Below are 19341 nucleotides of genomic sequence, written 5' to 3'. Positions count from 1 at the left end.
TCGGCATAATTTACAAAAGTTACCTGTAATTGTGGATATTAGCCACACTTATTTTTCATGTCTATGTACTTCACAGTCGATTTCGCAATTGTCTAATTCTTCTTGTGAATAAAAGAGTCTTAAACATTCATCTTAAGGGTAATTTTTTCCTTCAGTTTTATTTGACAGTAATCTAATTAACCTTCTGAAGTTGCTTCACCGCAGAAGATCGTTACACCGTCTCTCCTTTCAATCGTTGTGTGAATGTCAAAATGGCAGATACTGAGATAACCGATCACGGAACCGGAAAGTAGCTACAATCGCTTAGTAGTGGAAAGAATTCAGGTCCAGATGAAATACCTATAAGGTTCTATAAATATTAGGCGAAAAAACTTACTCCCCTTGTAGCAGTAATTTATCATAGATCGCTAGAGCAACGTATTGTGCGTAACGACTGGAAAAAAGCGCAGGTCATTCTTGTTTTTGAGAGAGGTTGCAAGACAGATCCACACAATTATAGACCTATATTGTTGAGGTCAATCTGTTGTAGAGTTATGGAATATGCTTTATGCTCAAGAATTATGATGTTCTTGGAGGATGAACAACCCCTCTATAAAAATCAACATGGATTACACAAACAAAGATACTGCAAAACTCCGCTCGCTCTGTTCCTCCATGAAAACAACAGCACAGTGGGTAACGGCACTCAGGCTGATACCATGCTCCTTAACTCAGTAAGGCATTTGACAATGTTCCACATTGCTGTTTAGTAAAAAAAATACGAGCTTACCGAGTATTGGAGCAGATCTGCGATTGGATTCAAGACTTTCTTGCAAACAGAACTCAACACGTCACTTTTAATGGAACTGAATCGACAGATGTAAATGTAATATCTGAGTACCACAGGGAAGTGTGATAAGAGCTTTGCTGTTCACAATATATATAAAGTATCTAGTAGAAAGCGTCAGATGCTCTTTAAAGCTATCCACAGATGAAGCAGTTGTTTACACCAAAGTAGCAATGCCAGAAGATAGTAAGAAGTTTCAGAACCTCCTGCAGAAAACTGATGAATGGAACCTCCTGCAGAAAACTGATGAATGGTGCAGACTCTGGCAGTTGACCCTGAATGTACATAAATGTAACACATTGCGCATACATAGGAAAGGATATCCGCTACTGTACAGCTACACTATTGACGACAATCAGCTGGAGACAGCATCTGATGTAAAATATCTGGGCGCAACTATCCAGAGCGACCTTTAGTGGAATTGCCATACAAAACAGATAGTGGGAACGCAGACACAATACTCAGATCCATCAGAAGGATCTTAAGGAAAAAAAAAAAACAACAAAAAACTCATCCACGAAAGAAAATGCTTATAAGGCGCTTGTTTGCCCAATTCTTGAGTATTGTTCATCTAACTGGATTTCCCTGTCACGAAGGACTGATAGAGGTGATAGAGAAGATCCAACAAAGAGAAGTTGCGTTTCGTCAAGGGATAGTTTAGCTGGTGAGAGAGCGTTACGGAGATGCTAAACAAACTCCACTAGCAGACGTTACAAAAGAGACGTTGTATATCATGGAGAGATATTCTATTGTAAATTCGGGACAACACTTTTCTGGAGGAGTCAGACAATATATTACTTCCACCACATAAATCTCGTATATTGACCACGAGGAAAAAATTCGAGAAATAAGAGGCAATACAGAGGCTTACCGACAATCATTCTTACCACACACTATTCATGAGTGGAAGAGGTTGGTGGGATCAGATAGTGGTAGCGAAAGTACCCTCTGCCACTAACTAATAGGTTAATTCCCGGGAATTAAAAAAAGATGTACATGTTTTTCTTGAATATTTTTTGTATTGTAAACAGGTTATACAATATATTTTCCATGATAAACATAAGTATTAATGGAAACATTCATTTGTCTTGTCATATTTGTTACATACATAGGATAGGTTTAATGAAATTGAGGGGACTTATATTATCACTGTTATTTAATTGTCTTATTCTTTAAAACCTTGAGAATATCTTAAGCTTTTCAAAAATTATTGGGTGTATCAACATTCCATAATTCTTCTATTTTTATAGATATTTTATAATTTATCATGATAAAATAAAGAAGAATCCATTAAGTGATTCATTTTTCGATTTGTCTTGAAGATAACAAAAGTACAGTAGGGCATATCCAGTTCTGAAGAATTATAGTAATTAGTAATATCTAGTTCCTTATTTCTTTTTCCACTTAATACTGCAGTTTCAGCAGTTTGTGGTTCAAGGAAAAGAATGACAATTAGCAGATTTTTCAGTCCTAAGCATTGTAGTTCAAATGAACATTCCTGTTCACATTTAGCCACACGAACATGAATTTCTGTCGACTGTTCGACAGTTTTTCCTTCAGTTGGAAGTTAAACTTTTATTTCAACTTCAGCCTGATTATGATCAGTCGACATAACAACTTGAGCTTAAAGTGAAAATCAGTGTTAAATGTCATTGCCAACTTACTTCTTTAAAATATCCACAGAATAAATCTAATGGATAAAGGTGTACTTTTTATTCTTTTTTGTATTAATAAGAGTATGTTCTTCTATAGTTCATTCATTTGATAGAGATGAAGTTAATTGATCTATAACCAATGAGGAAGTAAGTGGATGCTCTACTCTAGACAGAATATTGTTCCCTTGATACCTGTAACAACTTCAAATAATTTTGCCACATAATTATTGATTAACCTTCATAGGATTTTCTATTGTAAGTTTTATAATCTGTACCACTGTGTTCAATAATATCAAATTAATATAAACTTATAAATGATTAGGATGAATGAATCGATCTCCAATATTATTATTAATTTCGATTTCTTTGTTTGGAATATTAAAATTATTCCTTGTTTGTTCATTAATGGGTAAAGAGTAAAACCTGTAAATATCAAGTATGTTCATTTGTAGTTGTTGTTGTCTTCAGTCCTGAGACTGGTTTGATGCAGCTCTCCATGCTACTCTATCCTGTGCAAGCTTCTTCATCTCCCAGTACCTACTGCAACCTACATCCTTCTGAATCTGCTTGGTGTATTTTATAAGTAATTGTGTATCTTTCTTTAAAAAAAGATGAATTATCACTCAATTGGAAAAGATGACTCATTTATTACTAATAAAGAAATGATGTACATAATTGACAAGGAGGTAGGGAACCAAAACTAAGGATTCCACAGAAGAACCCGAAAAATAAAAATGGTAAATTTTTATAGAATTCTATTTCAAATTCGATTATTGGTCTCAGTAATTGCTGAAAAACGACATTAATGATCGGAAAATATATTACATCATCTGGATGGTTTACATAGAATAATGTAAATCACTTATACATTCTTTCAAAAAGCTTATATGAACCAAAATATCGAGAACTTAGAAAAGATGAGAAACAACTGAAAAAGTTACAACTTTTATTGAAAATAATGAAGAAATTATTCTTTTATATGACTGTGATGGTAATTCAGATGCTATATTTAGTGGTTTCCTTATTGAAAATCAAGATATAGTTAGATAATATTTTACTAAAGGTAGACATAAAGCACTATACTGTTTTTATCTAAATCAAACACATTCATCAAAACAATTTGTTAAAAATAATCCCAATATTTGAAATACTCTCATATAAGATAAAAATTTAAATATCTTATATTACTTGAGTTTGTTGGAGGTGATCCAAATTTGACAACTTTTAGGAGATGTTTGGTGAATGTTGGAATATTGATGCATTTGGATTCATGATATAGATATGATGAGAAAAATTAATAGCAGTAAATTCAGAGAAAATATTAAGAATGTTTTAAATGTTTAACAAGAACACTGAAAACTGAAAATTGAACAAAGAACATTCAAGAGGAATGTTGAATATTGAATATTGTATGGTGAACATTAAACAAGAATTATGGACATAATGGTTGAACATTAAATAAAAATGTAAAACGTAATTGATTGTTTTAATCCTTGACCTACACTTACAAAATTCTATTGTCCTTCAATGTATGTCCCAGGAGATGTTAGAAAAGCTAGATGAAATAGGAAAGTAAAAGAAGAATTAAGAGGAAACAACCAAAAAATGAAATATGATGAAATTCAAAAAAATAATCCAAGAGTTGTTGATACAACGAAGGAATAGCAGAAAAGGTTTTAAAGGTGTTTGAAGAAAATAAAGAAACAGAAATACAAATGCTTCCTTAAAGTCAGAAGTATTTAGAAGAATTCAAAGATACACCATAAATAAAACAACATGAAAGTTCACAGAGTGGAAAACCAGTCCAAGTTGAAAATATTTTATTTATCATTCAATGAGTAATTTTGGGCCAAGACCCATTTTCATATCAACATAAAAAGTAAAAAATGGCATTTCTGAACATGTCAAGAAAATGTGTAAAATGCATTCACAGAAAGTAGTCATCCAATTGAAAATAAATTATTTTCAACTTCGCCAAGTTCTTTGCTGTATTGATTAAAACTAAGTTCAATACTATAACCGATTTTTCAAATTAATGACCTAGAAGGTTGATATGTGTAGCACTCTTTACCATATTCTGAAGATAGTTCATCATTACATCTAATAATTAGAAACTCTACAAAGACAGAAATCAATTAAGAACCCATTTTGCATGTCAGCATATTTAAAGAATGAGAATTTTCAGAGAAGCCTATGCAGACCCAACACACATTAGCTGTGTGTTTTAAGAACATGTGTTAGTAACATGAAGGAAATGCATTCAAAATTAACACAGTCATGAAAATGAGAAGGAGAGTTCTTGCTTGGAATACATCAAGCTATCAACATGAGAAGTCAGGAAGATGGTGTAGGTCATACTGAGAAAAAACATTACATAGTTAATTTCCCCATAGCAGCTCATGATGAGAGTAAGCATGTTGGTGGAAGGCTATTTTTGTCTATAATCAGCAGATGCAAAGTAGCACAATTAGAGTTTATGTGAGTGAAGTGTTATGTAGAGGTGAAATGATGAGACTTTGAGAATAGCACACATGAAGGTACGCTGTGCTGTTAGGGTGTAGCAGACATGATGGAAAACTACACTAAGAGGATATAGTTGATGGACAAAAACCATACTCTGGTTTACATAGTATTTACTACTCCAACGAGAGTATGATGGATTAATTTGTAATATATCTATATGCACTTTGGACATGGCAGATAGCCGAACTTTGAAGAAAGACAACGACAAGAGGGATGTTACAAGAGATAATAAAAGAGTGAGCTTGGCAGGGGCTAGAAAGAAACAAAGAGTAGCGCAATAAAGGATCATAAATCAAGGATGGACACACAACGAACCATTGTGAAATGTTGCATAGTGTAATCAGTGGTACTGGTAGTAGAAAAGATGAAGTAAGTGAGAAACACTGAAACAAATTACATACACTGTAAGAGAACATACGTTGTAATTTTGAGGTATGAGTAAAGCACCACATTATGCAAATGCTTCGGGTTTCAGGCAAATGATTGCAAAAGCTTAGAGAATCAGTAGTAAGATGGAAGATGTCAAATGAAGATAAAAGAAGAATAGTAAGGTACTGATGCTGTTGAATATGTAGGATGGCCATAGAAATGTTGAGTTTAGAGATTAGTTATTGCTGCATGCAGGTAATGGAATATTGTCTACATGGTATCCATAAATTACTTTGGGGCAAACAGTACTGCATATAAAGACGAATAAGCACTTGAAACTAACCAACCAATGGCAGACGAAAGCTTTTAAGCCTAACCTAAGATCCCAACTGAACCACAATCATGAACAGTGCACTGATGTTTCCTTGGAATTTAAAGCTGTAAATGAAAGGATGTGTTCGAACAATGTGAAGTAAGAGAAACGGTTCTGAGTTAACTACATTTATGTAAATGTAAATGCACAAAAAAGAGTTTCTAAACGAAAGAAAAGTCGATTTATGAAATGTAAACTGTAGGATATACTATCAGATTTGAATAAAAGTTGAGGTGACAAGGTTTAATAAATTAACATATTGTATACAGTAATTAGCAACAACAAATATTTAAAGGAATTGTGAATGATCATTTGTAATGTTGATATAGAAAAATGATAAGAGCAAAGATATGCTTGTGTTTTTTTCGAGATTGTAATATTAATGTACATACTGTTATACTGCTTTAGTTCATACCAGTCACACACTGGTAGAAGGCACGAAAGAGCTGCAGATGGAATCAGGGAAATGGGATGAGAACTAGTAAATTAATGTGTTATTGCTCAGTCCATCTGGCATGAGACACCAGTGCAGCAAGTTGCTCACCTGTAACCTGTTCACTCAGACAAGTCCACGTTGGTAGAAAGGCCACTACCTCAGCACCACTGACTGAGCCGCTTATGCAACTGAGGACCTGAGGGAATTACTAATAACTGCCACTGCCTCGCTAAGAACGAATGCCCAGCTGGTCGTCTGAGACACAGCAAGAACGCAGGGATGCTCCAGCAGTCCTGTTTACCTATTAAAATGATAATTTCATGTGAGACCTACAAACAGAAATTGTTGATAAACCACTATATTATGCCAATGTGATCAATGTACCTGTTTTATACACAATGAACACTTAGACAATCACGAAAATACTTTCAATTTCGTTGGTGATTTGGGAAAGAGACACATACTTTTGATTCAACTGTAGAACCTTTTGGATGAAAAGGAACGTGAGAGGAGGTCGCAGACCACAGTGGACAGATGAGCACTATTCATGATTCACGATTTTGGGCAAGTGAAAGGACACAAACCACTGAATTTATACGAACCATGTGACATTATCAGGAATGAAAGAGTCATTTCGACTTTGTGTTAGTATTACACAGATATCGGAAATAATGGTGGTCATATACAGTATTTGCACTCAGTTAAGACAGAGTGTCATCACTTGTACTATGAGAACTTTCACTGACATTTTCATAAATGTGTACAACAGAGGCAGTAGGGAGGAACTTTCTGTTGAGTACAATCTTGCATTTCAAACAGTGCACCTTGGTTAGAGCAATGTTAATGTTCCATGACAAACTATACTTGCCAAAGTGAACTTTGGGCTCTGTAACTAATTTGGAACCTCTAGTACCAAACCAGTTGCTACAATAATGTTCTGTGACCAACAAATTTTGTGCACAAAACCAACGACAATATTTTGTGTATATTTCGTTTCAGGGAGAATCTGATTTCCCATAAAACATACCTTTTTTGTATAACAGTTTACAGATGTATGCACCATTTTGATGCACTGTGGCACTAAGTGTGGTTTCCGCACATAATGGGGAATTTTGAGTTATATATACTTTGATTTTGTACATGCTTTGTGCTATGTATGTCACTGTACATATTTCTTGAGTTTTACACACACACACACACACACACACACACACACACACACACACACACACATATATATATATATATATATATATATATATATATATATATATATATATATATATATATATAGGAATTAAATGTATGTTATAATGTTGTGATGTACTTTCATATGTGTTCTGCTATACAGGGTGATTCAAAAAGAGTACCACAACTTTAGGAATTTAAAACTCTGCAACGACAAAAGGCAGAGCTAAGCACTATCTGTCGGAGAATTAAGGGAGCTATAAAGTTTCACTTAGTTGTACATTTGTTCGCGTGAGGCGCTGCTGACTAGGCTGAAAACCAAACTACCCGAGGCAGCCCGTGACAGAGCACGTCATCACTGGCCTCCAAGAAGCCCTGATCTACAGGGTGATTCAAAAAGAATACCACAACTTTAGGAATTTAAAACTCTGCAACGACAAAAGGCAGAGCTAAGCACTATCTGTCGGAGAATTAAGGGAGCTATAAAGTTTCATTTAGTTGTACATTTGTTCGCGTGAGGCGCTGCTGACTAGGCTGAAAACCAAACTACCCGAGGCAGCCCGTGACAGAGCACGTCATCACTGGCCTCCAAGAAGCCCTGATCTTACCCCCTGCGATTTTTTCTTATGGGGGTATGTTAAGGATATGGTGTTTCAGCCACCTGTCCCAGCCACCATTGATGATTTGAAACGAGAAATAACAGCAGCTATCCAAACTGTTACGCCTGATATGCTACAGAGAGTGTGGAACGAGTTGGAGTATCGTGTTGATATTGCTCGTGTGTCTGGAGGGGGCCATATTGAACATCTCTGAACTTGTTTTTGAGTGAAAAAAAACCTGTTAAAATACTTTTTGTAATGATGTATAACAGAAGGTTATATTATGTTTCTTTCATTAAATACACCTTTTTAAAGTTGTGGTATTCTTTTTGAATCACCCTGTATTTATTTTTGTATGAGTTTTTAAAAAGGGTGAATATGTAAACTTTTTAAATTATTAGGAAATAAGGGAGAGTGATTAATTGATCTTTATGAGAAGGTCGAGCCCAAGCCATCACTGAGTCATCGAGTAAGATAATTAATAACGTATCGTTTTTGTAGAGTAAGTGTGGATGTTGATTAAGACAAGATTCAAAATTCTCAATCTTGTTTCAAAAGAGGACTTAATTAGTTTTCAAGTTGGCTCCAAAAATGACTATCATATATTTAATAAAATGAATTAACCCATTTATAGCAGCAAGAAAAAGAAATATTGGTTGATGGCTTATTAGAATAATAAGGAATGTGGTAATTAATTATGTGTACTCTTGGCTACATCTTATTCTTCAACAAACAGTGAATGCCATAGAAGATCATACAACTCCAATGGCATGGTAGGACATATTTACTTTATGTACTTAGGTATAACAAGTTTTTAGCACAACTGCATCCGCATATACTTAAACAGCACACAAGGGATAACTTTACATAGCTGTTTTTACCAAACTGTGGTGTAACTTGTGTACCACCCGTAAGAGAGATTGAAATTAAATCGTAATACATTAATCTCCACCACATAATGATATTTTAATCAGTGCTAATGATTACCAACACATAATTATTAGATTTCGATTTTCTATGTTATTGCATGCATAGCTAAACGAGAAACAATTGTGAAGGCAGGCTGCACACCTCAGAGGACGATGGAGGCCATGTACTGCTATAAAACCCATGTGCAGTAGTAATCACAGAGTAGCCGCCTCATGGGATGGGACACACGAGACATGTATTAGTCGGTTGTGCACTTTGTTTTGTGGGGTGGAAAGAGAAATCCATGCTGACACCGAGCATCTGAAGTCACACAATGCAGATTACATCTCTATGACGTACCAGAGCAGAACATTTGTTTTTCACGGCCAGAGTCTCCGAAGAACTACTTTAGTAGAGGTGAACAGTGGGAAGTCCAACTTGGCCCTAAAATACAGGCTCTTAAGATAATATCTTATAATGTGTAACTGAAACAGAGAAGGTGAGACTTCTTTGTTTAGCGTCAGATACTTACACCCTCCTGGGTGGTGCCAAACGAAATATATAAAGAAACGTAAAGAGAGCAACTGTTGGATCACGTAAACAGTTTGGGAGTAAGAGTAAGGATAGGGGCCGTGCTGATAGAATGAGTCGTCTCAGCTCTTATCGATACTGTCAACCGTTATGTTCTTCGACCAGTATGAGGCAATGGTTTTACACATCCGCCACTAAGGGCGAGCACAGCTAGTTGCAAGGCTTTTACAGGATCACCAGGCTTCCGTGGTGGATCCTCGGTGTGGTGGTTAAGAAGTAAGTTTCAGGTTGGCAACAAGAGCACCGTCTCCATTCCCAAGGTATGAGCTTGGTGATCACCTTCAGAGCTATGTGAGGATAAAAGTATGACATCGCATTAGGTTCCACGAGAGCGTGCGTACAGGAGGCAAACTAGGCAGCCATGCATCAGCTAAGGAATTGGTGGGTTGCAAGTTGGGCCAAAGGAACATTGGTGTACCAATTGCCACTTGGGACAGCACCTGCTAAGCCAAAATGAACTAAACTTCTTGAGCATGTCTAACTTTTGCTGTTACTGTACACTTGAACCACCGATCTGACTTTAGCATGCAGTTCAATCTGTTTGGTACTGTTTGCTATACCTTACACTCGACTGAGGAACAGTCGGGTTTGTCAAATGAATCTGACAGACTGGAAGAGAGAAGATGTTTCATTCTTTGAGTCTACATATCTTCCATTTCTTAGTTTGTTCTTGTTATCGTTCGTTTGGAATTAAATGATTCTTATTTTATCGTTTAAATTGCTCATTGACTGGTTTTAGTTGTGATGTGGAAGGGAAGAATAAATTTGAATGGTACAATTGGTGTGATCTTGATCAGTGAAAGCATCTGCTCTTAAGGATTTTAGTATTTGAATTTTTTTTGCAATTTGTCTTAGATGATGATATAAATGTCCTCGGTTGTATTTGATTAGAATTCAATGATCAGCACTGTTCCTTAAGGGTTTGAACGTAGCTTTACTGGATTTAACAGGACTCGTGATTGATGTATTATTATTAAAAGTTAAGCTGAAAAGCAATTGCGGTGCCCCTCCTGTAGCCTGTGTTACCGACTGACGGACCAATACCATTGAGCCTGTCTGCTGCCGGTTCACAGCAAGCTTCAACATCGATAGCCGTGCTTATGGTGCTGTACAAAACTCACTTACCTCTGTCAGTTTAGGGGAAGAGGCAGTGCAATCCTGCACGACCACCCAAACTATATTTCGCTCCTTTCAGGCAGGTAAGGTTCAACCTAGCTACGGATATGACTGTCATAACACAACAACACAAGACGTAGATTGATTTAATTAAATCTATACCCCAAATTTCTCAAACATGTACCAAGTATTATTCTTTTATTATTAGGGTACTGTACCTTCGTTGGGAAAAACGGAATCCTTTTATGATCACTTTGCTGTGCATCTGACTGTCGTCTGTTAAATAAAAACGTCTTTTTTCAGGGACGAGAAGAGGTATATCATTGTTAATTATTTCTGACTCTCACATCGAAGACTCATTTGCAGTTAGGAGCTACGAGTTCATGTTTTAAGTCAATGAAGTCAAAAGACACGCATGGTACGTAACATGATTTGACACTCGTAAACTTGCTCTTCAAACTTTATGTGCTATTTCCCGTTGACGTAGAATCGAAATTAGGCATGAAGTAATGTTCCCACTGCAGTTAAAGGCTATCCAGAAATATTTTTAATTTGTAATAACATCACATATATTCCGTTTTTTCCAATATCACGAAACACAATGCATCATGTCAAACAAGGTAACATGATACTTGACGTCAGGTTGTATAGCATGGGACACGCCATCATATCATCCGACATGGCATTTACGATGTCGTACAATATGATACAGCGTGTCGTTAAAGCTTAGGATGCATGTATCAACACTCTGGGAGCCTACCACATACTCATCAAAAAACGTTTTGCATCACCTCGGTTTCGAGTGTTCCGGAACTTGTACAGAAAATTGGAATAGATATAAACAAAAAAATCATTTCCGCCCTTTTTATTGCTCATGAAAACCACACATTGCTTGTTGTACCACCATACAGCAAGACCTTCACAGGTGGTGGTCCAGATTGCTGTACACACCGGTACCTCTAATACCTAGTAGCACGTCCTCTTTCATTGATTCATGCCTGTATTCGTCGTGGCATACTATTAACATGTTCATCACGGCACTGTTGGTCCAAATTGCCCCACTCCTCAAAGGCGATTTTGAGTAGATACTTCAGAGTTGTTGGTGGGTCACGTCGTCCATAAATAGACCTTTTAAATCTACCCCAGGCATGTTCGATAGGGTTCATTTCTGGCAAACATCCTGGCCTCTCTACTTCAGCGATGTCGTAATCTGAAGGAGGCCATTCACAAGATGTGCACGATGGAACTGTCGTCCATGAAGAAGAATGCCTCGTCAATACACTGCAGATATGGTTGCACTACCCGTCGGAGGATGGCATTCACGTATCGTACAGCCGTTACGGCGCTTTCCATGACCACCAGCGGCGTGCCTTAGCCACACATAATGCCAGCACAAAACATCAGGGAACCTCCACATTGGCTGCACTCACTGGACAGTATGTCTAAGGCGTTCATCCTGAGTGGGTTACGTCCAAACACGTCTCCAACGATTGTGTGGTTGAAGGCACATGCGATACTCATCGGTGCAGAGAAAGTGATACCAATCCTGAGCGGTCCATTCGGCATTTTGTTCGGCTTATCTGTACCACGCAGCATGGTGTCGTGGTTTCAAAGATAGACCTAGCCATGGGCGTCGGGGAGTGAAGTTGTGCATCATGCAGCCTATTGCGCACTGTTTGAGTCATTACACGACGCCCTGTCAATGCGTGAAAAACATTGTTCAACATGGTGGCGTTGCTGTCAGGGTTCCTGCGAGCCATAATCCGTAGGTAACGGTCATCCACTGCAGCAGTAGCCCTTGGGCGGCTTGAGCCAGGCATGTCATATACAGTTCCTGTTTCTCTGCATCTCCTCTACGTCCGAACATTATCGCGTTGGTTAACGCCGAACTGCCTGGACACTTCCCTTGTTCGGAGCCCTTCCTGGCACAAGTTAACAATGCGGACACGATCGAACGGTGCTATTGGCGGTCTAGGCAAGGTTGAACTACAGACAACACGAGCCGTGTACTTCCTCCCTGGTGGAGTGACTGGAACTGACAGGCTGTCGGACCCCATCCGTCTAATAGGAACTTCTCATGCATGATTGCTTACATCTTTGGCCGGGTTTAGTAACATCTCTGAACAGTCAAAGGGACTATGTCTGTGATACAATATCCTCAGACAACGTCTACCTTCAGGAGTTCTTGGAACTGCGGTGACGCGAAACTTTTTTTGATGTGTGTACATGAATTACCCCCGTCCCCCCACGAAAATTTCTGTCTGTCAATACTCCTTTCACCGTGCAAGTAACAGGGGGAGGGTGTGAGGAGAAACTGTCCACTTGGGCAAACATCAACACCCCATCCCCTCCCAACACACACACAGAATTCAAAAAATGGTTTTTACGTCCCCCCAGAGCAAATACACTCCCAAAAATTTTGCGGTGACAGAAATTTGTTTTTAGCTGTTTCATGTACATTCTTCAGCCATATGATACTACAGATTGTGAATCTTCTGGACATTGGGTACAGGGTCAGGGACTTTAGGCTGTATATTGAAAGATAGATGTGTTCGAACACATAGCAGCTATGGGAGTACACTGCACTAGGGAAGTGGAGTTAACCCGTAAAGAAGCACAAATACATCATGAACTTCTGATTTAAATGTATTTGAAACTGCTAGATAAGTCAAAAAGCTAGTTCCCCTGTTATAAACCCACGAACCTGCGACGGCCCTACGCACCTCATTTTGTGATACTATCGAAATACATTCCATTCCGGTTTCCATCTTTTGGTCTACCATAATTTTGATATTACGCCTCCATAGCTTGGCTACAGATGTAGGTTTATGTTAAATTGGGTGCCGTCTGTTCAGGTATAGGTTTTTTTATTGATTTTCGAAGTACGTTGGATATATCGTGGCAACGTACACTGAGAAGTGGTACGCTCTTTAAAAAAAGCACCTAAAAATCTGAACTTTTTAAAAGTCAGTTTCCACTTTTATCGTAAGAATGAATTTTTTTTTCACTTTAAACAGTTTTCATGCATTATATTCAAGCAAGAACAAATTATGCAATTATACTTGCTACTTAATTGGAATTTAAACCATCGTATCATGACAAAGAATAAAGATTATTTGATAAAAGAACTTCGTAACTTCACTTGAACATTATTCATTTATCTGCTCTAGTGAAAAGTTTGAACCGATTCGTCACGTTTAAAGTGATGAAGTGATGCACTTCAAAACGTTCCCATGGACACTGCACTAGGGAAGTGGAGTTCCCAGGAAAAATACTTTTTTTGCATGTTTTCGCACTTAAAATCTGAATAGTGCACTTATAAATTGTGCCATTTGCTGAGCCTTAAATTTCAGACCAATAAATTTGTTGAGAGAATTAATAGATTCACACAACTCTCCTTGTTGGCAGCTTCGGTTCGTCGTTCAAATCTTGCATAATGTGCTGTAACATAGCTACAGTAAACCACACCTTCGAATAGTTCTGCGCTGTAACGATAAAGTTTGTATGGACCCTCAGCATGCGATTTCTACTCGCACTTGACTGAGTTTTCTTTTTCTTTTTTCTTTTTCTTAAATTTGTAACACTTCATATAGGAATCTATTAAATAATGGTGGAAGTTAAACTGCTGATATAGTGATGAAGTATTCTTTTAAAAACAAGGACCGCTATTTTGCTGCTCACAAACGCGGGAGTCACTCGCGTTGCGCTCAACTATATTGTACGGTACGGTACGCTGTTGATGAAAGAGGCGTTGTGGACTTCCTCGCTGCCTGCCGTCTGGATATCGGCATGGTCAGAAGCTGCAACGGTCACATGATGACACTGTTCGTTGGTCCGACGGGAGGGCTTAGCCGGATGGAGGCGGACATGAATATCAGCAGAAGTAGGTCGACAACGTCGCAGCTCACGCGGTCTTTATCATTACAATGTACGTCTTCTCGGCACCGTTTGCAGGATAGTTGTTAGACTTCCACCGTAAACTTAGCCAGTCGTTTCATTACGAAAGTGTAATGTTAGTATATGAGATTAGTTAAAAATTTATCGAATCCATTACGGAACTGTGATACAGAAACCCGTTGTGGTTAATGTTAAAAGATAGTCCTACGTTGCAGAATGCTCTTTATTGGCTCAAAAATGTTCCATCCCGGTAGGAAATCATCAGACGTATTTCTGCTACAACGCCATCAGTCATAGTAGAACTGAGTAAGACACGCTACCCTTGTGATACGCGTCTTTTATGAGCCAATAAAGGGAAGTATGGAACCTAGGACTGTCTTTTGATATGAGTCAAATTACAATTCTAAAAGTTGTTTTAGACTACAGTTACTTACCCATTACACACGATCTCTTACCAAGATGAATGATTTCATCTACATACATCTACATACATACTCCGCAATCCACCATACGGTGCGGGGCGGAGGGTATCTCGTACCACAACTAGCATCATCTCTCCCTGTTCCACTCTCAAACAGAATGAGGGAAAAATGACTGGTAACACTGCGCTGACGCGGACACTTCGAGTATTTGCTGCAATAAGTAATAATAAAAAGCGTTGTTATAAAGCTGTTTTTAAACGTTTACAGTTGTTATAAATATAATCTAAGTGTTTTTAAATTAGTGGAAGTGTTAGTGACGTCTATAATAAGATTAGTAGGGGTAAGAAGTTTATTTTCCTTCTCGCGCCTGTAGCACGGATTTTGGGCTTAATTTGACGCGCGCGTATAGTAAGTAAACAGTGATGTAAACTTATATGTAAGCACCAGATTTTTTATTCAGTACTCTTTCAATTTATTTATATCTGCCTGAATAGTTTTTAGGGTCCTTTGTTTACGTTTTAGTACTTAAATCAGTTTATACGATTACTGTTTTTACCATGAGCGAGAAGTGTGTGACATGACGTAGGATCGTCAGCTCCGGGGTGTGGTGCGATGGGTGCTGTAGTTTCTTTCACTGGGGCGAATGTAGTGGCGAGGGAAATGGGGACATAAATGAGGCTCACCAGTCTTTATTGTAGGATCTGCAGTAGAGGCAGGAAAATACTGGAATAGGAAGGGAAAATTGCAGCTCTTCAAGCTGACTTAGACAAGGCAAGGGAGGATCTCGATAGGTTAAAGAGGGAGAAGGTTGAACAGAGGTGGGAAGCGGCAACTGGTAATAGGGGAAACAGGCAAAGGAGAGCATCAGACAGCTTTGTCATAAATCTTGAAAACAGATTTGACCTGTTGCCTCAGTCAGAATCAGGTGAACCTCATGTAGCTGAAGCTGTAGAATGGGCACAACAAGCTTTCAAGGACTTGAAAAAGGTAGGGAAATTTGTAAAGAGAAAGAAAGTTCTGTTGCTAGGTAGTTCCCATGGTAGATGTGTTGGCCAACTACTGCAGGAAAATCTAGGTCCAGAGTACCAGATCACAAACTTTTTCAAGCCTAGTGCAGATCTGGGTCAGGTAACAGAGGATGTAAGTTCTTTATGCAAGGATTTCACAAAGGAGGATTCCGTTGTTATAGTGAGTGGTCCGGGAAATAGCATTGACAGAGACTCTGAATATTCCATAGAGAGTGACCTGGTGAAGACAGCATCAGCAACAGAGCATACGAGTGTGGGATTTGAGTCTGTGTTGAGACGCCATGATCGGCCTCATTTGAACTCTTCCGTCGGGAGGGTCAACCTGTAGTTGGAGTGGCTGCTTAGGATGGAAATGGGGTCCCATATTGGTTTGTTTCCTGTGGATGCTATCGATAGGTGGGACTACACTAGGCATGGTCTTCACCTCAATTGGAAAGGGAAGGGAAAACTGTCTGGGTTGATTGCAGAAAACTTAAGGGGGAACAATGTCACAAGTGATAAAATACCAGTGGTCACAGGTGTCCGAGGGATGCCTTTTTTAGGATAGGAAAGGGTCACAGAAAACGAGTTTTAAGAGAGATTGGCAGACACACTCAGTTTGAGAAAACAGATGAACAGGAGTCAGATTTTAGCATACAGCCTCCATTTAAACAATATTTAACAGAAAGTAATCAAAAACTGCCAGTTCATCTCCGCCAAAGCAGTTATAATCCCATTAGTATGCAGTATCAGTTGTCTTTATTACACCAGAACATTCCGGGACTCAGAAATAAAGTTGATGAACTACTCATTTGTATTGATGAAATAAATTCATCTAACCAAATTGACATAATCTGCCACTCTGAAAATCAAGTGACCACTCATATAGATATGTTAGACATTGCAGGATTTAAGCTAGCTTCCTACTTCTGCAGAGTAGATATGTATGGAGAAGGAGTTGCCAAATTTATTAAAAACTGCCATAAATTCAAGAACATTGACATTAACTAATTCTGTTTAGACCAGCATGTAGAAGCATGTGCAACAGAAATAGAGTTCCATAACAGATCCTATATAATAGTAACTATCTACCGAGCACTGCAGCAAATTATAATCTATTCATAACTCATATAGAAGCTCTTATGGGTTATTTAACCGGAAGAAACAAAGAAATTTTGATTGCTGGTGACTTTAATACAGATTTTCTAATGCAATCTGGGCAACGGCCTTACCGCAGTGGATACACCAGTTCCCATGAGATCACCGAATTTAAGCGCTTGGCACTTGGATGGGTGATCATCCAGCGACCATGCGCTGTTGCCATTTTTCGGGGTGCATTCAGACTCGTGATGCCAATCGAGGAGCTACTAGACTGAATAGTAGCGGCTCCGGTCAAAGAAAACCATCATATCGACTGGGAGAGCGGTGTGCTGACCACATGCCCCTCCTATCTGCATCCTCAACTGAGGATGACACGGCGGTCGGATGGTCCCGATGGGCCACTTGTGGCCTGAAGATGGAGTGCTCTAATGCAATTTTCCAGTAAACATTTACTGCAGTTAGTAATGCTGTCTTTCAATGTAACTCATACTGTAAACTTTCCAACTATGATCACTAAATCCTCAAGGACAGCCATCGATAAAATTTTTACAGACAAATCAAAGGAACAAAATCATATCATAAAACCTGTAATAAATGGACTATCAGATCATGACATGCAGCTCCTTGTTTTAGATGTAAATTCTAAGCAGATCAGCAAGACTGCTAAATCTGAGTACAGGAGAGTAGTCAATCAATCAAAAATCGAGTGTTCTAGAAAACTGATCAAAGATATGGACTGTAACGATTTTTATAGTGCCCATGACATGAATGAAAAATATAACACATTCATGAACAATGTCAGTACCATGTTTGAAAACTGTTTTCCTCTAAAAGTTACTCAAATTAAACAGAAGTCTATAATAAAACCATGGATTACACAAGGAATAAAGATTTTCTGTAAGACAAAAAGGAAGATGTATCTGTCGACCAAGAATAGCTCCAATGCTGATGAATTAGCTAAATACAAAGAATAATGTAAAAATTACAAAATGTAATTCAGACATCTAAACAAATGCACTACGAGAAGAAGATAGCAATGTCAGGGAACAAAATAAAAACAATATGGGATATAGTGAAAGAGGAGACTGGTAGAACCAGAAAGTAACAGGAGCAAATAGCATTAAGGGTAGATGACACATTAGTAACCGATGGGCATAGTGTGGCAAATCTATTTAACAAGTACTTTATATCCATTACTGATAGAAGGAGATTGTCAGGATCAGTAAATAATGCCCTTGAATATCTGAAACTAGCCTTTACAAACAGCTTCAGGTACATGAATATGTCACTCACTTCACCAAAAGAAATATCTTCCATAATAAAATCTTTAAAAACAAAGCATTCTACTGGTTATGATGACATATAAACAAAGTTAATTAAGGCCCAGCATTGTGAAAAATATTAGAAAAAGTAAGGCAGCTTCTCAACCATCTGACCACAAATAACATATTATTAAGAACACAGTATGGAATTCCGAAGGGTTTTGATATCAAGAAGGCTATTTACACCTACAGTGAAAATATACTTAATTCATTAAATAACAAATCACAAGCAACAGGTATTTTCTGTGATTTGTCAAAGGCATTTGACTGTATGAAACGAAACATCCTTTTAAATAAATTAGAATTCTATGGTGTCACGGGCAGCACTCCAAAATTGTTCAAGTCATACCTCGCTAACAGGAAACAAAAGGTGTCAGTGCAAGGGACTAGTGAATTAAGTCATCAGCCATCATCAGAATGGGAAGAAATTACATGTGGTGTCCCACAACGATCCATTTCAGGGCCATTGCTTTTCTTGTAAACCTTAATGATCTCTCATGAGTTACACTGCCAGAAGCAGAATTCGTTTTGTTTGCAGATGACACAGGTATTGGAATAAATAGTATGTCGAGTGTAGTTCTAGAAAGATCTGCTAATGATATTTTCAGGGATATTAATAAATGGTTTAAAGCCAACTCATTGACATTAAACTTCGAAAAGACTCACTACATGCAATTCAGAACCTGTAAGAGGTTTCCACCCAGCATATGCATAAAGTATGATGAAGAGCAGATAGAAGAGGTTGACAGTCTTAACTTCCAGGGATTACAACTTGATAATAAATTCAGTTGGGAAGAGCACACCACGGAACTGCAGAAACGCCTTAACAAATCTGTATTTGTAATTCGAGTGTTAGCAGACATAGGCGACATAAAAATGAAAAAGCTAGGATGGTTTGCCTATTTTCATTCCATGATCTCATATTGCATAATATTTTGGGGTAACTCTTCAAGTCAAACTAAAGTTTTCAGAGTTCAAAAGCGTGTAATACGTATTATTTCTGGAGT

The sequence above is a fragment of the Schistocerca piceifrons genome, chromosome 3, assembly GCF_021461385.2.
Source record: "Schistocerca piceifrons isolate TAMUIC-IGC-003096 chromosome 3, iqSchPice1.1, whole genome shotgun sequence".
Classification (NCBI taxonomy): domain Eukaryota; kingdom Metazoa; phylum Arthropoda; class Insecta; order Orthoptera; family Acrididae; genus Schistocerca; species Schistocerca piceifrons.
The sequence above is the reverse complement of the archived record's forward strand: the minus strand, read 5'-3'. Positions refer to the sequence as shown.